This window comes from Pleurodeles waltl, chromosome 1_2 (assembly GCF_031143425.1).
Source record: "Pleurodeles waltl isolate 20211129_DDA chromosome 1_2, aPleWal1.hap1.20221129, whole genome shotgun sequence".
Taxonomy (NCBI): domain Eukaryota; kingdom Metazoa; phylum Chordata; class Amphibia; order Caudata; family Salamandridae; genus Pleurodeles; species Pleurodeles waltl.
The window spans coordinates 491,170,680-491,194,237 of NC_090437.1; the positions used below are offsets into that span (position 1 = coordinate 491,170,680).

Genomic DNA, 23,558 nt, shown 5'->3' on the forward strand with positions numbered 1-23,558 from the left:
ATTGCACCTGCTCCCCGCTTGGCCTTTGATCAAATTCTGTTGACTACGAGGCATTGTTATATCTCAAATTTACTCCAAGACTTTAAAATCTCTTTAGAGTGACACAGAGATTTTGTGGGGTTGAAAGTAAGACCTGCAAAGGTACGTTTCTTGATTTGGGAGGGGGCCAAGCTGTCCAGTATAGCAATTGGGGTTGAGCTTATGGGTGCCATGTCACTTCTTGCCTCATGGGAAAATGTTTGTGTGGTTGTTTTATCAGAGCGGATTTTTGCCTGTTTTGCAAAGAGTGGGTACACTTTCTGTCCAAACACGTTGCACTGATCTTCAAACACCCCCTCAGTGTAAGCCACTTGCTCTCTCTCAGTCCCAGAGCCATATTTCCATAGGCGTGGCCTGCCAGTTGAAGCTCAGGGTTTTGAGAAACTGAGACTTAAGTGATCAATTATTCTCCGAGTACACTGAGACCTCGTCCTTCCCCTGGATACTAGCAGCAGGTTACTTAGCAGTGCTGCACAATTTAAGGTTATTAACACTACACTACCTTTTGCAGAGCTGTTCTCGGTAGGCCAGCTTCCTCTGATCGTCCCACTGCCAAACTCCCCTGAATGCTGGGGTCTTTTCCCTTTCTGAGTGGAAAATACTTCCATGCAGCCTCCAGAGGACCCCTTAAAATGTTGCTGTCGCATTATTTGATGGAACAATTGTGTATCCCAGCCATGTGGACACAGCACTATGTCGACTGGAGAGCAGGAGCCCCTTCTAATTCGATGTAATCCCAGGAGAGTGACCAGCCACCCCAACTCTGCCGCTAGTAATCACTCACATTAAAATCATAAAAAAGTATGTAAAGTGGGCAGAACTAGGGGGCTAGGTGAACAACAACTACCAATTTTAACATGAATAGAAAGTTGCAAACAGTTTGCTACTTAGTTTTTTTTTCACTATACCTAATGCAACTACTGCTTCGTAAATCTTATAGCTAGTTGTCCAGGAATCACACAACTCATACATTTTTAGCGAGTTCAATCAATCAAAGTCAGAAAAGTGCCGTTTATGGACTGAATAGTCACCTATCTGAGGTGCAATAGGGATGTAGCCTCAATTTGTCCGAGGCCCATTTGTCTCTATGTTGTGAAAGTTTGTCAGGTAAATTCTGAATGACAGTTTTGTACATTTTGGAGGCAATCTGCTTTATCCATTAATACTTTAGCTTCTAACAAAGAGTCATTCTGTAAATTGATCCATCAGGTCCAAGGGTACACAAGGCCTGTCTTATCTGTGAATATCTAAAAGAAAAGATGTAAGGCAGATCAAAATAATTTTGTAACTCAGAGAAGAGTTTCAGTCCAGCATGTTTGCAAAGGTAACCACTATTGTGATTCCAAAAAGATCTCACGCCTCAATTCACATTAAAACCCCCACTGTCCCAAATCTGTACCAGTCCATATAAATGTCTTTTAAGTTAATGTTCCAATCCGCCAAGTTGCATTTGTCTCAGTCAGTAATGTCTGCATTGCTTGCCTTATGCAAATATGGCTAATGTTAACCTGTGGGGGCATGATTGGATGCTCTAGGTAGCCTTTGTGAGTCTTTGTGAGTATTACAATATTTGTTTAACCCAGCCAGTAAATGAGGCAGTGGTGAAGTACAGATTGCAACATTATATCACATCTATCACATCTGCTAAGATACATTTGTCAGTTTCTAGGTGCTCTTCAAGGCGAACAAACTCGATTTCAATTGGTGTGAGCCTTAGTATCCTCGTTATCATAAAAAACTGTCTATAAATCAGTTGCAGACAAAACCTCACTACTCAAAACAACAAGCCCAAAAAACAATTTTACATACTAAAGGCCACTTCAGCCATGCCACTACTACCTTTAATGGGGCTACCAAAGGCTCCGTAGTTTGGGGGTTTGGGGCAGTGCATTAGGTACAGTAGAGATGTGAAGCCAGCTGTGAAACCAACTGATCTTGCAATAAATGCACGAGAGTGGGAATGGCACCAACCTCCATGTTTCTAAGAGCTACTAAACATCAGATCTCAGAACAGGCAGTCTGCAGTCATGATTTTCAGTTGGAAGGAGAAACCCAAGAGACACGGATGCTCATTGGACCTAAAGTCTTGGCTGGTGGGCATTTGAGCCTGGGAATAAATGTTAGGAGCCACCCACCTCTCAATTAATTAATTATGGAGCAGCATGTTCCGCAGAACATATTGGGGGAGATGTGGTCTAGTGGCTGGTGTGCTGACACTGGAAGCCCTGGGAAACTGGTTCTAATTCCTTGGCATTTAACTGAAAATCATGTGATGCTGGACAAATCAATGAATCTCCCGATGCTTCAAACTGTAAATATGTAAAAATGTATCTAAAGCAATATTCTATTGTCTCCCAACTCTCAACATTAATGTACAATGTTGCTGTCCTATTAATGTACAGTTGCTCTCCTATTAGGTTTGCACTGTATAATTACCAATAAAAATATACATATTTACTAACAGATATAAAGTTTGGAAATCAGGGTGTTTGACCACAGTCACCTGGACATCTATGCAGTTTCCTGAACTGTGGTCACCTGGTTGCTTCTTGGACAATTTCGACCACCTAGGTTAAAAGGCCTAATAGAATTTGGGTAGCTCAGTTCTTGTAGAATCCATCATGTACTTTTAATTAGCAGAGCTTTAATCTGGTCTTTGTAATCATAAGTAAGCTCTTCTCTTCACACCTAGCAGTGCAGCTCTCTCTTCTTCAGATCACAGCAGCAGGCTGTTACGGAGTCTAGTCTTTATTGTCAACTCTTAAAGAAACTGTCTCTGTGCTGATGCACAACATCACCACAAACAAAAATTCTAGATGAAGTACAACTACTGTCTGGATGAGAACACTATTCATCCATATTTGAGGAAAATGGTGTTGAGTTTGGACAAACCAAAATGTACTTTTTTAAACATCTGAACCCTCTGCATTTAAATTGACTTTTGCAGCTGGGGGGAAGTAAGGAGAGCAGGTGGTATCAAGGCTTTTGTATGTATTTCCTCTGATTAATGGATCAACGCTAACCCATTCTCTTCTTACGGGCTGCTGGCCAATGTCTGGAAAAACACAGGAAAGTGTAAGTGGATCAGATTTAGTGGCAGGCAGAAATTTTGGTTAGGCAGGATGCTAATGTAGCTTCCCCTACCCTTTGAGTTTCAAGGCAGCTGGGAACTAGAAACAAATAACAAACAGACTATCACATCAATCAGGGTGCAGGCAACCTGCGTGGGATGGTGGGGTGAGAGATCGCCATCCACAGACAACCGGAAACTGTTCACCATTCACCCTGATCGGAGTTTGCTAGCATATGCACCCATGTAAAACACGCCACCACAGCACAATGAACCCCACATGACACAGTGGATGATAAGCACCTCAGCTATAGCAGATTGCACGTAGCCATGCACTTGCACACTACATACATGCAACTCAAACAAGTTGCGGGAAAGACTGTACAGCAAAGCCAGACTGGCTATATCAGGCATTCGGTGTTTCCCAGTCAGGTTGGAAGACTGGGGGGGGGGGGGCGGGCTTTGTGTACTAGGGGACAGTCTTGTTACTGGATGCTGGTTTTGCAGCAGTGCTGCAATATCAGTCCCTCATCTTTCCAGACTCCCAGGGAAACTGTGTTTTGAATTTTGTTATTGGTTTAAAAGCACCCGCTGCAGAGTTCATTGTGAATCCAGCAGTTTTCAAGGCAGCAACAAACATTTCAAGATAATCGTGGTGGTTAATGTTCCTGCTGGAGAGGGATCAAAGTTTTGTCTAGGGGCAGTTTTGACTCATCTAAAGTAGCAAAGAGGGTAAATATGCCTGCTGTCAAGACTATGTACCACGCAGATCACAGAACTGTATTGTATGTGCATAGCTAAGCGTGTTTCTGATTTAGTCAAACAGCTATGATCTGCCATCAAAGAGCTGAATGCAAACTGCATCATACAGGTGAAAAAGTTATGTTTTTTTCCCAGTCTTTCATTATCCTAATTTTGCGAAAAAGGGTTTGTTTGGGTAGAAATAAATTCTTATTTGTAAGATCAACCCTGACCACTTTGGTATGTTTTAAATCCTGTGCTTGTGCTTCTCTCGGCCAAGCACTCTTAAAAACTGCCTACCAGTATGGATGAAATGTTACTCCTACACCTTATAGTAACCCTTTGTCTTATGTAATATTTTCAATACATTGATTTACAGAACTATGTGTGTGTGTGTGATGTAAGCTGCTCCAACATCCTACACTGGTATGAGAGGAACTATAAAACACATTAAATACATGTGAGAGAGGGGCTATGAAGAGATGAGGGGCACTTTTGGAGGGTGATATTGAGGGTATCATTGTAGGGCCTCAACAAAGATTTTTGAACTGTCAGCCTTCGTGCTAAAGCCAGCCCTAGCGCTCCCTCAGCGAGGAGCCACTGACCGCAAATTGTTGCGAGGTGACCTTATCTTCTAGATCAGACCTCAGAGGCTCTGGGGCAGTAAATGGCCAGCATGAAGGACTAAATTGCCTTTGGAGACTTTCTTGTTAATCATCGAATTATTCTGTAATTAAGGAATATAGATTTTGGAAAGCACCAGAATACATATTGTTGTGTGATTAGAGGATGACATGATTAACAAACGTTGTCTTCCTTGTTAATACATCAATACAGAAATGACGTTTCAACATTCCTACAATGTCTTTTTTTCATAATGATAACATGACTGATTGAAATGGAGTCTAACTGCGTTTTGAAGTTTTATACACAGATTTTCTAATTGGGTCTGTAACCCACACAAGCGAAAAAATTGCCTACTTTGTTCAAGTGGCTGGGTATCCTGGTGCACTGGGAGGTCATCATTTACTATGCCTTAAACACTAATACAAATTAATATATAATAGACAACCATTGGCAAAGCCAATAGGTTTCGCCAGTGAAAAAGTTATTGGCTTGCCAATGCTTTTTTCCATGTTGCACAGCAGTTGCGCTTCTATGCAACATGCCTTCAAGTTTTTTTTTTAAAACGCTATGATGTGGCCAGCACTGAATGATTCATAGCGCTTTTTTTACTGGTTGTACAGCGGGCGGAGTGTAACCACGAGAAGCCTCCAGGTGATGTGTTCCATATAGCAGTACAACAGCAGTGAGCTCCGGCCACTGTTTTATTATAAGGAACTAGACAACTCCCTTTGTCATATTTTTAAGCAACAGTTTTACAAGAGAATGCAGACACATGCACTCTCAGTGCATGCGCAAAGGTAAATAAAAAAAAGACTACCTGCTGGCAAGTGAAAGGACATTGGCCACCAGAAGCAGTACATGTTCCAGCATGGAAGGACAATTACAGAATCTGAAGAGTATGAGGAAGCAGGACATCAGTAGGAGCAGGTGACAAATAGGAAGCAAGGAAATGAGATCCACATGGGAGCCAGCCAGTAGTAAGTGAAGAGGTGCTGACCAATGGGAAGCAAGGAAATGAGACCCACACAGGAGTCAGCCAATGTTAAATAAATAAAGTGAAGTGGGAGCCAGCCAATGATAAGTAGAGGTAAGTAATGGGTACACTCTAAGCCACTTTTAAAATTATAGATTTCGCAAGCACAGTGCCTGCCCCTGTTTTTATCTTACATTTGCGAACTACCGCTAGTATTTTTTAAGTTGTGATTTGTTTAAGAACAACCAGATAATAATAAAAACGTGCCTATAAGGTTAAAAAGTGGGCTTCTGATATTGTCACTCAGTTATTTATGAGTGTGTTTTACTGGGAGCTGGTAACAGAGGTGAGAATGGGAGAGAGTCTCTGTGCAGCAAGGTTCTCGCGTGCAGAAGTTGTGGCCGCCTACATTTACGGTTACAATGGAGACCCCCTTGCAGAAATTCTTGAATAGCTTAGCTTCCGTCCAGCATGGAGTGAGGACAGACACATCACCAGCCACTGAATGGGTAATGGGGGGCTGTCCAAAGATACTTAATTGATTAGTATGAGTTTGTCGGAACAATACATCCACCAAAAAGTGGCAAGTGTCCAGGCACTCTGTTTAGCGTGCCATTGACATCAATATACTCACAGTACTGTGGATGGGACATCTGCCACTTTTTTGGCAGATGTCCCGTCTCCTTGAAACTCTAAATCGCCCCCAAGTCCCCTTTCGTTTATAAATGGACGAATGCAAGCATCTATTTACGCTTTCCATTAAAGAAATTTGGCATGTAAGTCATTTTGATAACAAATAGGGAGCCTTTCTTTTGGTGAATGATATCAACTCCACAATCATGAAAAAAATCATTTCGTTCTTGATTATTCCTGCACTAAGGAATCTGTTGGTTGGAAGCAGACCTACTTGCTCATCAATAATTTTGAGACTGCAGAGAATATGGAGTACCTGTATCTCTGCGTCTAGTTTCTACAATGCAGACACTTCTGTGCAAGCCCCCTCGTACAGCAATATGTGTCTATGATAGGCTGGTACATATATGTAGGTTCCTTTTTACAAAGGCAGCAGAGATGTCTAAGTTGCCCTGGGGCTCTGGCCTACATCTGCCCCATACCATGTAGACCCAAAACTATTTCTCTTTGAAGAAACTATCACACAACTGTACCCAAAGTTGGCAAACCATATATTTTCATATTCTGTTCACCATAAATAGTTCACTCTGAGTGTCCGGTTAAATTATGCGGTAATAACTCATGGTGAAACTATCACCCATTTGAAACCAAAGTTGGTAAACCTCTTATTTTCCGATTCTGTTCACAATAAAAGGAATCACTCCGAGTGCCCAGTTACATGAACCATTAGTATCGAACGGGAAAGCTACCATACAACTTTAACCAAAGATTGCAAACCATATATTTTCAAAATCTGTTCACCACACAAGGGCAGGACAATAACCAAAAGCAGCTCTGGCAAAAATGTTTAAACCAGCCCTGTTCCCTTCCTCTTCGCTCTATCAACTCTCTTTTTTCTTCCTCTTTCCTCTCTCTCTCCTCTAAAGCTTCCCAACCCCCCCGTGTCTATGGTAATTATCAGTGGAGGCTGGAGAAAGTGTTAAAGGCACCAGCAGCTGCCCCTCTTCTAAAACCAGATCCCAAAGCCTCCAGCCCGCCGGGGACATGCCCAGTGGGAAAAACAAGCAGTCCAGGCCTGCACCATACAGGAGCTGATTCCGAGTGTCCCAGTACAATGATGCAGTAATACCACATATACAATTAAGAACAGCAGAGGTTTCGGATTTTCCTGGGTGCTGTATCACTGCACCTTTATGGAGTTCTGCAGGTTGGAATTGAGCATAATCCGGAATACTGCCTTTTTTCTGCACACATTTTGCTTTATTTTAACGGGTGAAACTTGGTCAGGGAACCACCAGCTCTGTGAGGTTAGTTTGCGGTAAAGTTGCAACCCCTATTTGTTTGCAAAATTCTGTGTGTACCTAAATCAGGATTATGGGCTCGATCAGAATGAGGGCTGTTAGAACTGGGGTCTTTGGTTGACAGTCAGGTTACCCCTTGTCCAAGCAAGGACCCTCACTCTAGTCAGGGTAAAAGAGAATAACCCCTGCTTACCCCCTTGGCAGCTTGGCAGAGCAGTAGGCTTAACTTCGGAGTGCTAGGTGTAAAGTATTTGTACCAAAACACACACAGTAACTTAATGAAAACACTACAAAATGGCACAACACCAGTTTAGAAAAATAGGAAATATTTATCTAAACAAAACAAGACCAAAACGACAAACATCCACAATACACAAGTCACGTTATCAATTAAAAATCAAAAAGAGTATTTAAGTAGTTTCAAACACACGCTAGCTAGCGCGAAAATGTGCCTGGTGCACATCAAAAATAACCCCGCACGGGCGGGTGTGCGTCAAAAAGGGCTTGCGATGCGTCGATATCACTCATGAGCGAGACCTTGCATCATTTCCCCCTTCTGTCGAGTCGGCATGCATTGGTTCTTCTCTCCGCAGGAGAGCGATGCGTCCATTCGGTCTGCACACGGGTCCAGGCAGGCCTTTCATTGTTTTTGCATGCAGAACAATGGTGTGCATCAGAAATCCAGCCGCATGATGATCCAAAAACCACGCAGCGCGGGTTGATCTCTCAGCCTCTGTCAGCGATGCTGCGCGTCGTTTCTCCTCCTATGTGCGTCGATTCTTCGGTCGCATTTCCGACGAGCGTCGATTTTCAGCTGCAGAGCCGGCGGCATGTCGTTTCTTCAGCCGCAAATCGGAGTTGCATCGATCTTTTTCCCGCACGGTGCTCTGTGCGTGGATTTCTTCCTCTTAGGCTGCCAGCTTCTGCTTTCAGGGTCCCAGGAACTGGATGGGCACCACAGGGCAGAGTAGGAGTCTCTCCAGAGACTCCAGGTGCTGGCAGAGAGAAGTCTTTGCTGTCCCTGAGACTTTAAATAACAGGAGGCAAGCTCTAAATCAAGCCCTTGGATATTTCTTCTCAAGATGAAAGGCACACAAAGTCCAGTCTTTGCCCTCTTACTCTGGCAGAAGTAGCAACTGCAGGATAGCTCCACAAAGCACAGTCACAGGCAGGGCAGCTCTTCTTCCTCACCTCTTCAGCTCTTCTCCAGGCAGAGGTTCCTCTAGTTTCCAGAAGTGTTTCTAAAGCCTGTGGTGTTGGGTGCCCTTCTTATACCTACTTCAAAGTACAGTCTCTTTTGAATGTGAAATCCTGCCTTGCCCAGGCCAGGCCCCAGACACTCACCAGGGGGTTGGAGACTGCATTGTATGAGGGCAGGCACAGCCCTTTCAGGTGTGACTGACCACTCATCCCCTCCCTCCTAGTACAGGTGGCTCATCAGGATATGCAGGCTACACCCCAGCTCCCTTTGTGTCACAGTCTGGTGTGAGGTGCAACCATCCCAACTGTCAAACTGACCCAGACAGGGAATCCACAAACAGGCAGGCAGAGTCACAGAAATGGTGTAAGCAAGAAAATGCTCACTTTCTAAAAGTGGCATTTACAAACACACAATCTTAAAATCAACTTTACTAATAGATGTATTTTTAAATTGTGAGCTCAGAGACCCCAAACTCAACATGTCCATCCGCTCCCAATGGGAATCTACACTTTAATCAGATTGAAAGGTAGCCCCCATGTTAATCAATGAGAGGGACAGGCCTTGCAACAGTGAAAAACGAATGTAGCAATATTTCGCTGTCAGGACATATAAAACACATTACTATATGTCCTACTTTAACCATACACTGCACCCTGCCCTTGGGGCTACCTAGGGCCTACCTTAGGGGTGTCTGACATGTACGAAAAGGGAAGGTTTGGGCCTGGCAAGTGGGTACACTTGCCAAGTCGAATGTACAGTTAAGACTGCACACACACACTGCAATGGCAGGCCTGAGACATGATTACAGAGCTACTTATGTGGGTGGCACAACCAGTGTTGCAGGCCCACTAGTAGCATTTGATTTACAGGCCTTGCCACCTCTAGTGCACTTTACTAGGGACTTACTAGTAAATCAAATATGCCAATCATGGATAAGCCAATTACATACACATTTTGTAAAGGAGCACTTTCACTTTAGCACTGGTTAAAAGTGGTAAAGTGCCCAGAGTAACAAAAACAGTAAATTCAGAGTCCAGCACACATCAACAACCTGGGGAACAGACGTAAAAAGTTCAGGGAGACCACACCAATGATGAAAAGTCTAACAATGACCAAAGTACCTATCAACAGGTGCCCCTCTTGATTAGCTAAATTAAGACTAGAAAATGGTTTGTTGCTAGCCAGTCTTAATATAAAGTCCAGAAATCTGGGTGTTAAGCACTTGATTTCCCAATCATAAAGATATTTCAGAAGCGACTGCATTTTGTTTTTGGCTTTGGATAACATGGATGAGATGTTGTGAAGTCTTCCTGTTTGTTCAAGTTCAGGATATTGAAATGTTTGGTGACAATTGTAAATATATTTTTTACATTTGTTAGCATAATGCTGTATGAATTTTACATCGTTTTCTCAATTGTATTTGTTTAATTCTTTATTTATTGTGCAATTTTTCATGTTTGAAGTAACTGCCATGCCTGTCAAAATGTGGGAGGCTTCCTGGCAAGCTGCCACGGTGCTGTTGGAAGGCTTGTGGGGAGGGCCTTATTGTACCTGGCTTTACAGGTCAGCTATAAATATTTCCGGACACAATGAAACTTTTTACATAAGCTGCATACAGTACCCCATTGCAAACATTTGAGTACTTTGGTGCACAGAACTGCAGAGGATAAGCATTTTTAGACTGATATTTATAAGAATGTTTGAACAGAAAACAATAACAATAAGTCCTTTAATCGCAACTGTACCTCATGAGTATATAGATTATACCTTAGTTCTTCAAACCTTGTGGGTCAACCCAAGGCAGTGGCATTTTAGCGACGTGGGATTCGGTCTTTTTTCCTAAGTTATAATTTTATAATGGTATGTGTCTTTTGCTTTTTAAGGTAGAGATATTTAATTGGATATCAGCCTGCTATCATAGGACGCCATTGTGGAAACTGTAGAAAATGTAGGAGGTCAGGCCTGTTGTCTGTCAGAAGAATAAGAGACAGATTTTGAAATAAGACCACTCAGTGGTAAAATGAGAATTCCCTTTTTGACAATGTTCATGGTTTCTCTTTAACCTTTCAAGGGAAAGAGAACAACATTTGCTGACTAACATTTTGAGACTAATATTATCGGAATAAGAAAGTATGATAAGGAAATAACTGCATTAAGATCATCGCTTTCAAGATTATATGGCACACCACCAGAAACTAGTTGCAGAGCTGGGCGAAGGAGATGCATGCTAGTAAGAATGCCTGCCAATGCCAGAGTGATCACCAGAAACCTGCATCTTATATGGGAGTGCATTTTGAATTTCCATGGCTCTGCAAACAATAATAACAAAAATAAATTGTTTTTCTTTCACAGCGTAAAGCAGCAGTTTGGATATTCAATGTGTTCGAACGTTTCAGCCTTTCTTTTACCAGTAAGAATATAAATGGCATAAATTTAGAGGCAGTGGTGTCTGAGAATCCACCAAAAAATAGTGGTGCCCTTGTCCACAATTCAGGCTGCCCTATTCAGTGTAACTTGAATGGAAGACATGCTTCTGGCAGAGACGCCTCCTAGTTCATCATCAGCTTCGCCAAGCTGTAGGGTTGCCAGGTGTGATGGTGGATGAGCCTCCCAACCTAGGGTGACTATTCCTCCTTCGTGTCTGGAGGAATTAACTCACTGAAAGATCACTGTGGAACTCACTGTGTGCTACCTTGAAAGGTTAAGTATAGCGTCCGTCGCACTTTGGGACAAAGAAACATGTTAGGAAGACCAGCCATATTGCCACTGACAAAGTACCACCAGTTTGTGGATATCCACACTTGATGAAAGATTTTTCATGCCAGCAATGATGGTAGTCACTGGATCCTCCATTAGAAGGTTCCTCTACAACCTGGCATTCCTTCATGTCGGATGGAGCCACCGTGGTAGTACACAATTAATATGGCAGATTTTTTTACCTCCGTGTTGGCAGGGATATAAACTGGAGGCACAGTGATAGACAGGACATCCGCCACCCAAACTGTAAATCAGGCTTTCAGGCAGTCACTGTCCTTGGGTTGGGGAAGAAATTCTTAGAAGCTTTGTTCTGATAAAAAATACCATTCGGCCATCTCAAATTATCCTGTTAGGCAAAAATAAGTTCATAGATGACACAGCCCTCGCTTTGTTCATTATTATTTTATGTTTGTGTAGTACTGAAGCATAAGATGATGTCACACAGAGGTGGGAGAATCAGAATAGTCTCGGGCAGAGCCAAGTCAGAGGATTGGCTTCATTCCATAGCACAGAATAAACCACACCAGGAGATGAGTCAGTGACGGCTTCACAGTTTACACATGCAACATAAGTATGTGCCAACATACACTGCCCAGTGCAGTTTATCTAGGATACAAGAACACAGTCGTATCTTTGGTTGATGATCTGCTTTTATCTACATAAATCAAGTCAAACCTGGTCTGCTACCATGCTTAAAATTTGTGGCAGACCACACTGTTGCCTATGATGGTGCCTACTCCTCTAATTTCACAGATGTAGGTGAAGAAACATGCGAGAGCCAGTTACGCAGAGTGTGCAAGCAAGCAGCTTTGTTATGCATGAGAGGCCCAAGGTGAATGTGAGCACGCCTTTGATCTTGACATTTCTCAAGTTCACTAGGTAGAACAATGGCATGATGGACTCGGCGGGTGCAGCCGTGTGTCAACAGCAAACAAGCAGCATTGTAAAAAGGGTGGCTTGGTTCTTTCAATGAGAGCGTAAAGAACTGTGTTACTGAGTAATATTCATACGCTGGACCTCATTATGATACAAGCATTGAGATTAATAAAATAAGACAGGAGCCCCCATTCAGTGTTCCTAGAAAAAATGGCGTGGTTAAAAAGGTGGAAGACCACCAATAAATGAAGCAAACTTACCACGGCTAAGTAACTACCTGTACATCCTCCGCATTGTTAAAATACGTAATATGAAATAAATTTCGGCACTATCATTGTCTGTGGGTTGTGAACTCCAGTTAGAAATTTGTATGCATGAATTTCAGATTTCATTATGAACTGCCATGTCTGTGTGTGTCCCTCTGACCTATACCTATCCCCTGCTCCCTCCCACTGAGTATGCTCCTTCTCTCTGTTCTCTCCTCTTTTCTTGTGCGTGCTGAAGCAGGTGTCTTAACTAGAAATAATTAATGAGTGTTTATGTATTTTGAATAACGAATTATGTTGAAAATGAATAACATAGAGAACAAAATAATGCACGCGTTTGAAAATTTGACCTCGAAGAATGACCAGTGTTCACAAAATTGTACTAATTGATGGTTAATACATATGAAATCTTGAAAATGTATTAGATTAATGTAGTAATATGTCATATTAAGGGTTATGAAGTATGTTTTAGCTTATTACTTGTAGGCCTTAACTTAGAGAGTGTCTTGGCCTAGTTTTGCTAGGCCTCATACAGAAGCTGAATTTCTAAGCGGTTAATAAAAAATGCCGACAGAGTGAACTAAACTGTGAAATGTCCATTGTCTCGTTAAAAGTGCTTAACCAAAGCTTTCTGTGAGAACCAACGGAAAGGAGATGATGTTCCTAGCAATGTAACAAATCATATGTAAAGTGTGTGAGACGTACTTTTCCTGGACGCGAACAATTAAGACACTGACAGGAGCTGAAGAGGCAACAAAACTGTTACCTGACGAGCCGGATGATGAGGACATCGTAAAGTGGACCAATCAACTTTGTGTGAAAAGCGAAATATTAGAATTCATAGATTTGGTATAGAAATATTATTGGGTAGAGTATAAACGTACGATTGACTGACCAATGGGAAATTAGGGGATATTTTAGGTGACTTTGATGTAACAATGCGACAGAGTAGAATTATTCGGATTTTAGATCCAAGACTAGAGATTTTGAGACTTTGGGGAGAGAAGAGACTTTAGAGAAGAGATGCAAGATTCTGTCATTGGGCTCATACTCTCTGACTGAGAGCCTGATAATTTGCTGATCGCTTGATGACCTGAGGACGAAGACTGATTCTTCTTGCTGACCATACAGTGGATAGGTATAAACAACAATGTGACTGTTATGCATTTTATACCTTTTTCTTTCTAGGTACCAACTGCGCTGTTTTGATAAGACCCATAGCTAGATGCTTTCCCAAATTTGTGTTCTAAACACATTTGCATGAAGCCCAACATGATGATGCTAATCTGACGTTAATTGAGGGCGTTCAGATTTATATTGACGAATTACAGGGACTATTGGTTGACAAGTTATCTTGCTGAATTCTATGTATGTGATTACTTCATTGCAACCGACTCTGCTATTGATCTGCACCGTAACATTAGAATGTGTCATGGTTCAAGCTTTGATTAGGTTGCATTTCTTCCATAGTTTTGGTCAAACAGTTATGTTCTTATATGTGTTTCATTTGATTCTGAAATGAATTTACATGACTTTAGCATTGTTATTATAAGGGAAATAAAATTACTAAACTTTTACTAAAGGTGTGGTTATTCATGGCTGAAAGGTCATGGTGCATGACAGTTACTGACTTCATTGGCTATTGATTTTATTGATTACTACTGATTGTTGATTATTGTGAATTGATTATTTGTTCATCTACTGGAGCTATGGCGAGAACATCTTAAACGACTCAAAAAGTTCATCAACCTATTCGCGTCCCCTTGTAAGTTTACTTATTAAGGTCAGACGTGCTAGCATGCGCCTCCATTTCTGTGTATGCGAGAGGGGTGTGAACTGCTGGTGCCATGTTGTACCGCTTCTGCTTATAAGAATCAAACTTGCACTGCTTTTAGCTCTGCTGCATGGGATGTTCATGTGAGAAATGTGTGCGCTGTGTGTGTGAAGGGGACTTGCATGACTTGAGGCCATCCTGTACTTGTTCTGTGAGTGAGGAAGCCTGCACTGCGTTAGTGCGTAGGGGCACAGGCTACAACTACTTCCCGAGAAGGGCCCTGGCACTTACTTTTTTTTCATTACAAACTGAGCACTGCATGTTGGGCCTGCTTTGTGTGACTAAGTTAACATAGCCTGCTGCTGGCTGTGTTGTATTGTATCTCTCCTGTGTGTAAATGGAAGGCCTGCACTGTTTCCGCCCACGGTGTACAGTTTCTATGTATTAAGGGAATCATATCCTGGTTTTGGTTATATTATGCCTGCTTTGCCTGATGAGAAGCTTGCACTGCTGAATGCTGTAATGTACCTGTTCAGTGTATCTAATGATGCTTGGGAAGACCTCTGACTATGTAAACACCAAACAATTTTACAGCTTGGTGACTACTACCCAAATCATTAAAATATAGCTAGATGTAATTAAAAAATGCATGTAGTTCAGAAAAGCCTTGTTGAGTCTTTGGCTATTGACACTCAAACCTTTGCCACCACGGTTTAACACATCAAACATGGCGAGCCCTCCCTGCCATTCTCATACTCATCCTGATGTGGCTGTGATTATACCACGTTGGGGACTAGCAACACTGCTGGTGGTAACTTCTGATTACTGAGAACATTGTTCACTGCAGAAGGATAAAACACCACCCAGCAGTAAAATCCTCTACACCGGGTTACCACTAGAGTTATCTTTGTCATCAGTAATAAATGCGAGTAAATCCAATCACGGGAGAAATGCTGCCTGGTGACGGAATAAGGCCAGCGTAGAGGGTGATGACTACAAAACACAGGCAAAGACAGAAGAGTGAGTTATCTTGAGTGCAAAACCCAACCCTTGAAATAAACATGTATGTCTTTGGTCAGCAGTATTTTTGCCCGCCAACACTCAATTTGTGTCACAGAAGTTTTTGGTTTAGGGTAGAACTGCTACACAGTTCCCCACAGCAGATTAAAAGCACACTGCTACACAGTTCCCCACAGCAGATTAAAAGCACTTAAATAAGAAACAAAGCAGTGATATAAGTGAGAGATGAGATGCCCTGGGTGGAATCAGGGGCGTCAGTGCCTGTGTTATATGCAACTATCTTGATGTTTAGATAGTGAAGGCTTCATTGTGTGATGGTTCATTGAAGATGCTACAGTGCCGCCTACAAACAGGAAATAATACCAGATTGAGGCATAATTCCACCAGCATGAGGGAGGTATTAGAGGCAAAGAGTACTTATTTCGTCAGGAGAGATGACCGACACAGCATCAAGGGGGTTATTAAGATTGGAGCAGGCCATCTGCCAAAAAAGGTGGATGACCTGTCCATGTATTTTGAGGGCCATTGACATCAATGCACCAGTAATACGGGGGATCGACACCAAGCACTTTTTGTTAGATGTCCTGTAACAGCTAAACTCTAAATAACCTCCAGATCCTTTGCAGCAAAAACCTGACAGTGCCTAGTCCTCTGCGAAGCAGAAGGTTTTGACTACCACCTGCTAACAGTGGCTGTGTCCTACGCTGACAGTGCTTCAATGATTCAATCATGAAGCTTTACATGATATGTGGAATTTGACTTTGAGGGATTGTAAGGGATTATTGCTCCTGGACAGTGTCACATCTGCCTTACTTGGTTTTACCTGATTTGCATACTCTAGTAATACCTCCAGATGATATAGAATGATTAATGACCTTTTTGTCCACATAAAACTCTGGTACATATGACATTCATGGGTCAAATCGTTGATACTGATTAGAGAAGTGAATTTTTAAAAACCGATGGTCCAGAAATCTATCAGATACTATGGGCCTCATTATGACCCTGGCAGTCTATTGACTGCCAGGGTCATGGTGGTGGTCTGACCGCTGCCAAAGCGGTGTTCCAACTGTTTTGGCGGCTGTCTGACTGCCAAATTATGACCTCGGCAGTCGTGCAGCGGTTGGACCGCCAACAACTTCAGTTCTCCTCCACAGGAGGATCCGGCAGTCCTAATTGGCCAGGGCAGCGTTGCAAGCAGTGCGCCCTGGGGATTACAACCCTCCTCTCCGCCAGCGTTCACATGGTGGTAGCACCGTCATGTAAAGGCTGGTGGAGACGGGGTGCAGGGTGCCCCAGGGAGCCCCTGCACTGCTGATGCACCTGGCATGGGCATTGCAGGGTACCCCTTGCCAGCCCCATCACAAAGTTCACTGTCCGCTTTGCAGACATTGAACTTTGCGATGGGTGCTGGTGCACCCTACGCACTACAGCATTGCCGCTGGCTCGATTATGAGCCGTCAACAATGCTGTAGGCCATTTCCCGCTGGGACAGCAGGCGGAAACTCTGTTTCCGTCCGCTGACCCAGCAGGTAACTTGGAATGGGGCCTGCGGGAAGGCAGCTGCACTGGTGGCAACTTGGCCGTCGGGACTTCACGGACGGTGTAAACCGTCCACCGAAGTCATAATGACCCACTATGTCTTGTTGTAGTCAGACATATCCAGGTGTCCACCTTATATTTATTTAGTTGCACTGTATGTATTTATTTTCACCCACTACTCACTGTGCATCACAAAGTCAGCACCTTAATATCTTATGTACCTACGGTTGTATGGACAAATATATACAGACTGATTGTATTTACTGAAGACTGTGGCTCAGCTTGTTTTGTAATGAAACCTCATAGACTTATAATACAGAAAATATATAGGTTCCTGATGCTGTGTACATTATCATTACCATAGATATATTTACCTGGTATAAATACAGATTATACATACTTTTAGCCCAATCAATCCTTGAGAACCATTGTTTTATTTTTTTCATGAATTTTAAGCCTTCTACAAAATCTTAGTCATGCTTAACCCTAAAGTGAGGTACAAGGATTTTCCAGGTGGAAGAACCAGGACAGAGATGAAACTTCCATCAAACCATGGACTCTAGTGGATAGGTGGCAAGTAGAATCAGGAATGTCTGTATCTTATGCCTGGCTGTCTCGTAGGGATAAAGAACCTTGCATAGGTAGCCTGGTATGCAGCCAAGAGGTACCTTGCAAGAAGAACTTTGTGTACTAGGCACACAGGGTACAGTCAGACGCTCCACATTTCGGCAGTGGTGCTGAACGTGACAGACCTCAGCCGCCGTGCTGCCACTGCAGCTCGCTATCTGTGGTTCTCCTGCGCTGTCACTCAACTGTGGCCTAGGAGGTTGCAAGGAGCATGAAGGGTCTAGAATAATGAAGGCAGGATCCACCATGGTTCAGTGAGTGTGTTTGTGTGCTCCGGGCCATTTTGTGTGTGTGTGAACAAGGCCAGGCTTGGCTGAAAAGCGTTATCATGGATATGTTGCAATAAATGAGGAGAAAAGCGATTGGTGTCTGTGCCTGGTTGTTTTGGTTGGAGCGACGCGAGTGTTGATATATGTATGTATGTACATATACATATATATATATCACCTACTGGTAGTCAACAGTAGATTGTTATAGTTAGGATCATGTTTCCATAGAAAAGGCATTTTTGACTTGTCTATCTCTTTGGCGCTGTTTGACAAATCTTCCCGAAATGTTTAAAAAACAGCGTGCCGGTGATTCTTGTTGCGCATGTAAAGTTTCAAGGTGATCCACCAAGCGGGGGTGAGAAAAAGGAGGGTAGGGGGGGGAAAAAACATGTGTTTCAAATGTTAATTCCTATATGAGTTTTGAACATGACTACAGCCCGGACTGCAGGACAGAATTTCACCAAATTTGGCAGAAAGGTAGCTTTTGGTACACAGATTACTCTTTTGAATATTTGGTGTAAATCTGTTCACTAGTGTACGAGAAATTAAGGAAAATCCAAATTTGCATATCTCTTTCTGCAAATAAATTGTGAATATTCCTGAATATTCGTGAATGTGTGCAAATAGAAACGCTGTAATCGGTTGGCCACAACCTGACTAGAAAGTTGCAGCCGCCATTTTATGTTATGGGAGATAGGGCTGAAAACAGAAATGATGAGTGGTATAAGGGGTCAGGGTGCGGGTACCTTGACCTCATGGGTGTGGTCTAGAGGTGTTTAAGGGTCAAAAAATGGGGTTAAAATGATTTTTCTTCACCATGAGTTATGTTCGTGAATATTCTAGCATATCCTCAAATATTTGAGAATATTCAGGAATATGTGAGGATATTAGAGAATACGCAAACATTTTTTTTAAAAACCTTCAGAGACTCATTCATACACTAATTCATTCATTCATACATGCACTTAGAGACACATGTGCACATTCAGACCCACTCAAAGACTCACACACCCATTTTCAGACCCACTCAGACACTCAAGCAGCCACTCACACGTCCAGTGACAGAGAGAGGCCCTGTGGCCAAAGGCTGTGCATGGCACGGGGTTGGGTGGTTATAAGGCCTTGGCTGCAGGGCCTGGCCATAGGATATTCCCTGTGCCCAGCCCCCGCTGTGCTCGGTGGAAGGCCATGCACGGGGTGGTTAACATATAGTAATCAAAATTACTTTACGTTAAAAAAAACTTAGATATTCACTGAAAAAACAAAGGTTACAAAGACGTAATAGTTAGGTTCTGAATTTACTCGTACAGAACCACAGAAATTCAGTAGTTATAGTTAGAGTTATTTCAAGTAACTATAACTCGCGCCCTAAGGTAACTATAACTCGTGCCTTCGCCATGCACATCTAAGTACTCCACATATTATATCTCTGATGACATCTTCTTTGGCATCTTTGATATTATCATTGCAACATTTGCAATAAAATTATTGATAAGAAAACTGTGCATGACGAAGGTGGGTTTTATAGATACCTTAGGGGGCGAGTTATTTTGTCACATTGGCCTTGGGGTGGGAAATGATTATTTAAAAAACACATAAGGGGTGATGATGCAGGGATCCTTACCCCATTGGACACAGAGAGGGGTTCCCCTAGTGGGTAAGAAATTGCCCAATTATTTATTTCACTCGATCAACGGTAGGATTCGTAAATCTGTGGATTTGCAAATCCACACCTGGACCAAGAAAAAAATGGAAAAACATCCACCCACTGCATCCAAGTTCATGCTGCGCACGGCCGAGGGCTATGCGCAACTTGGGTGCATGCAGGAGGGTTGGCCGCCAGACCTAGCCCCTGCCATGCACAGTTATATGATCAATAATTTTACTGCAGATGCTACAGTGACATTCTCAATGATGTTATCAAAGATGTCATGGGTGCTGTAATGTGGGGGAAATTAGCAGTGCATGACGAGGGCACAAGTTATAGTTCCTTGAGATAACCCTAACTATAACAGATGAATTTCTATGGTTTTGAATGTTTAAAATGTGAGCCTAACTATAACATTCGTGTAACTTTTGATATTTTTATATATATATATATATATATATATATATATATATATATATATATATATATATATATATATATATATATATATATATATGCCCTATGCAACATGATTACCTCCCACTGTAGCCTAGGGGTTTTTCCCAATTCAAGATAGCGAGGTATTGCTTTCTGTGGGAGGTTTACTTGTTCCTAGTCACTTTATGTACTAAAGGCAGTGGGACTTTGGCTTGAGTGCATCACAAACATTTCTGTTTTGTGTCCAAGCTCCTGGTTAGTGCCTTGTGTTTCTGACTAGTTTTCCTTGTACCTTTATCCGGGTTGGTCTTCTCAGCTTTTCCAGCCCTTCTGATTTTCTCTGTCGGTTTTGGCTCCTTGGGCTTTTTTTCCCTCCTTCAGAAGTAGTCCTTTTTCATCGTCAACTGCTAGAGTGTGTTGGTTCCCTGTTGGCACGGTGGCTTAGAGAAGGGATTGCCCTTTCTCCAACATCAAAGTCTCCAGGATCCAAAGTATACCACCATGCCCGGCCATTGACAGGTACAGCCGGTTTGCTGTGCAACATGACTAAAAACATTGAGAAAGTCAATGCACTTTTGCAGGCAAGACCTATTGGCTATGTCAATGCTTGTTTCATTTGAATAGATTAAACAGAAGTATATGTTATTTCTGGTCTCAAAATGGGAAATGTGCCTACATAAGGGTGGTTTTATACGGTGTATGTGTACAAGGGTAGGTGTGTGCACAATCATTAAGCAAATTAAAGCAGGTGAAAAGCCCAAAGACAAGCTCTGTGGATCAATGCACACGCAGAGGAGCGTATTCAGATCTGCTGGGGCACCCAGCGCAAATTAGCGTTCAGCATGAATGAACCACATCACACACACCAGTCATGCTCACCCAGCCCAACAGAAGCAGTTGGCAAACTACTCCTCATTTGCTGCGTCTCAGCTTCAGCATCATGCCTGCCAATAGGCAGCTCTCCACCCACTGCAGTTTTGCTGACTGAGATCAGTTTTTTCCACAAATGAAGACTGGGATGTACCTGGAGATTGAATGTTGTATTTAAAAACTATTTCACAAAGCAAGCTTAGTGATCAGTGTCTTGCCTAACAATTTCCCAACTTCTCTCTCTCACTCAGCATTCCCACATCATCTTGTTTCACCACACCTACGCCAGCATCCAACAACCCACATGCATCACTGCATTCAAACTTCAAACATCATCAGCAACGTCAGACCACTTTCTGCTTCTACAAATCAACACCACCTTATACTGGTTTACTAATGCAAGAACCACCACTATCACAGTGCAGCTCTGTTCTGCTTGGCTCGATTGCCTTCAGCAATATTTAACCAACACATGCAAATTCATCTTTGAACTTTTCAGTGCCACACATGATCAATTGATCACCTTCGCTACTCTGCTAAATCTACATAAATAGATCCATCTCGATCCTCCTAAAAATTGTTAAACCTGCACATGTCCGTTTTTCCACGTTACAGCTTTATTTCAGTGATTAATTTGTAAACAAATAAGTGTCAGGGCCCTTGTCTTGAGACCACTGCAGCTGCAGCACCTATTGCCACTGCCAGCAATGCCAGCGAAAGTACCTACACAGCTATTAACCATCAAACTCCCAAACCTGTGAAAATCCAGACTATTTCAGGGCCCCAAAGCATAGGAATGGCTTGTTTGGCAGGTATAAGTTGTTTTTAATTTATATTAAATTAATAAAAACAGTTGTTCTGCTCATCTTTAAACTACACAAACAGCACCACCATGTGGCAGTCTGTCATAAGTGCTGGGATTGACAATGAAGTGCCGGTGCTGAACATTGGAAACCGCCAACTCAAATTAAGCACTGCTTTGCTCATGATTGACCACCTTCACCACTTATAAACCTATACATATGTGTTCTTATTTCAGATTTATAGCTTTGCTCGTGAAGGATCACTTTCACCATGATTAAACCTCACATGTCCGTCTTTCACCTTTTTAGCTTTGTTTGAGATCAATCACCTTTACCATTGTTAAACCTACACATACACGTCCATTTTTTATCTTTATAGCTCCGCTCATGATTGATTCATTTCACTGCTATTAAACCTACACATACATGTCCAGCTTTCAAATTTACAGCTCTGCTCATGATTGATCTCCTTCTCCACTGCTATACATACGTTTCCATCTTTCAACTTTACAGTGTCACTTGTGATTGATTGCCTTCATCAATGTTTTCCTCTCCAGTGTCCTAAATGCTTGCAGGATCAAGTCATTCAGTATACTAAGTAGAAATGTGGGCCCAATTGACACAAACGTTTATCACTACAGCCACCAGAGTGGTGTCTGATGGCCAAAGTAATTTCTCTGAACATAGCCATTTATTTGTAACTCCCTGATGTGAGGATCTGGGCATACTATACAATAGTGCTAGGTAGCCTTATCATAGCGTACACTTACAGAGACTCCTTTGGGAAAGAACAGTCACGTTTACTTAATCTCTGGCTCAACCCTGGGTAGCTGTGGCTGCGAGTAGTAAGGCTTAGGTAAGGAACTTAGTGTAAAGCATTTAACAGCATCATACAGCAGAATAAGAAAATCACACACCAACAAAGAGACACAGCAACAATTTATAAAAAATAGAGCTTATTTTTATGGAGTTTTAGAGTCCTTGATCATTAAAATTGGCCAGAGGGTTCCAGAGTTACAGATTTTAGAATTGTTACATATTTTTTAATGGAACCACAAACAAACACTGGTAAGTGTAAAGTTTGAAAACATTCGTTGGAGTATTCCGGCCCAGCTTGGCAACCCAGTCCAATGGGGATGAGGTCTAGGGAGCAAGAAAAGATACTCTGCACAGTTACCTGGCTGCCAGAGCAGTTTTAAAGCAAGTTTCCAACTTTAACATCCGACCACCGTAGGAAACAATAGAGTAGTCCAAATGCTTAGGGATACAGGCAAAGATGCTCCCAAGGATGCTCCGATTGTGGTCGAGGGAGTGTCTCTTTGGTAGTTCCTCAGTCCATAGATGATGTTGGGCAAAGCAGGTCACATAGACTGACGTAGTTTGAAGTGCTCTTTGATGCAATGGTTGCACAGCTGCAGCTGTGCCACTGGTGACGATACACTGCGGTTAGAGGCAAAACCATTGGTGGGGGCCTGTTCCCTTGTAGGCCAATAAGTCCAGGCTCTCCTGGGTCCGCCAGACTCGGGTGCAGACTTTGGCTATCTCGGATACCTTTGTTGGGACACCTGGCGACTTGTAGCAGGGAAGATTCCACGAGGGCTACCACAGTTGGCCTCTTTCCACTCTTGTGTCCCTGTAGCAGGTTCCAGGGGACCAGCAACCTGATCTTTGGAGTTAATGGATTTAGTGAAGTTATGAAATCGAGTTCTCCCACGGTCAGGAGCCACAGGCAGGGTCCCATCTCACTAGCTCAAAAGTGCGACAGGTGCAGTCCTCTCAGCGGTGCAGCCTCTTTTCACGTACGTAGTTGGAGGTCAGCAGGACACGCCTTCTTTGGTCCTTTTTTCTTCTCCAAATGTGAACTCAAGGTAAGGATTCTAGGGGTGCTCATTTTATCCCAGAAACATGCCCTGAGGGGAACACACGGTCACTAGCCAATGGGCTACTGGGTCCCCTCCTACCTAGTGACAAAGCTCCTTTCATATGGGGCACCTGGCTATCCCAGAGTGACCCATTCTTGCCCCTTCCAAGATGGCGTGACCCTTCCTTGGTCGTGAGGAGCAAGGTTGCCCACTCGCTGGTG

The 23,558-nt window shown here is 42.7% G+C and overlaps 1 protein-coding gene across 1 annotated transcript in view; it reads right to left on the bottom strand.

Annotated features, from left to right (window-relative positions):
- The window catches only part of ARHGEF38 (Rho guanine nucleotide exchange factor 38), a 215,098-nt gene that overhangs the window by 175,538 nt on the left and 16,002 nt on the right, over positions 1-23,558 (bottom strand). The window lies entirely within an intron of this gene.